The sequence below is a fragment of the Chrysochloris asiatica genome, unplaced genomic scaffold (genome assembly GCF_000296735.1).
Source record: "Chrysochloris asiatica unplaced genomic scaffold, ChrAsi1.0 scaffold00062, whole genome shotgun sequence".
In the NCBI taxonomy this organism is placed as follows: Eukaryota; Metazoa; Chordata; class Mammalia; order Afrosoricida; family Chrysochloridae; genus Chrysochloris; species Chrysochloris asiatica.
Genome location: NW_006408580.1, coordinates 1,356,976 through 1,358,253, shown reverse-complemented (window position 1 = coordinate 1,358,253; position 1,278 = coordinate 1,356,976).

Below are 1,278 nucleotides of genomic sequence, written 5' to 3'. Positions count from 1 at the left end.
AAGGAGAAGCAATAAGATTGAGCTCTGATTTTTTTTCAGCAGAACCATGCAGGGTAGAAGGCAATGGAAGGACATACATAAAACTCTGAAAGAAAAAAGTTGCCAATCAAGAATTATATAGCCAATGTAGTGTAGTGAATTATTTAAATTTTTCCTAGCTATAGTCTTTTTAAGCTCCCACCAACAACATTTTCCTGATGGTTCTAAATCAGAGAAGATAACAGCACCTATCAACAACAACAAGACTGAAAATAGGGAACCAGAGATACCAATTTGAAAATGAAAACAATTGCAAAGTAAAAACAGGGAATAAATAATGTAGTAACAGAACTTCCAAATAAAGATTGTTGTTGTTGTTAAGTGCTGTCGAGTCGATTCCGACTCATAGCCACCCTGTATAGGGTTTCCAAGGAGCAGCTGGTGAGTTTGAACCACCAACTTTGCAATTCAAAAGACTTTGCAGTCTGATGCATTAGCCCACAGCACCACACCAGGAATCTAAATAAAGATTAAACCAAGTCAATTATGAGACTTTGTTGCTGTTGCTAAGTGCCATCAAGTTGTAAGGAGTAGCTGGTGGGTTTGAACCACCGACCTTGCAGTTTGCAGTACAGTGCTTATTCTACAGCGCCATAACAGGAGTCCAGAACAGACTATTTTAATATTGGGAATAAAATAATAAACTATAGGATAACCTCAAAGGAAATTAACAAAACTTCTCATCAAGATTAAAAAAAAGAGAACAAACAAGATGGCGGACCCAGTGGAAGTGCAGTAAAGGAGCTCCGCTAACAACAACACAGAATACCCAACCAAGCAGGCTAAGGGGATGGTCCCAGAACTTTGAACCACATATAAAGGAATATTTAGAAGGCTGGAAGGCTCACAGCTTGGGGAATTTGTGACAGAAGCAAGAAATCTATTCCTTTCTAGTCCGGGACACTCAGCTGCTCCAGGCGCCACCATCTTGGGTGAGACCACGTGGGGGATGGATCGGAGCAGCCACAGATGCCTGGCAGAACCACTGAGATAAAGGTGTGGACATTCTCTTCTTTTGGTATCTGTTCATTAGTCCCTTGCTATCTGCCCACCTCCATTCTGGTGACTTTTTCCAACTAGAAAAAAGGCCTGAACGGGGAATGTGGAGTGGGACAAGCAAACAAAAGAGTAATTGGCCAAAAATTAAATCCTAAGTTACATCAAAACGACCAACAGTGGTATCTTGAAACTTCTCAGGAAGAAGAGTGAAAAGGGAAGCCCATTTCCTGATCACATCTA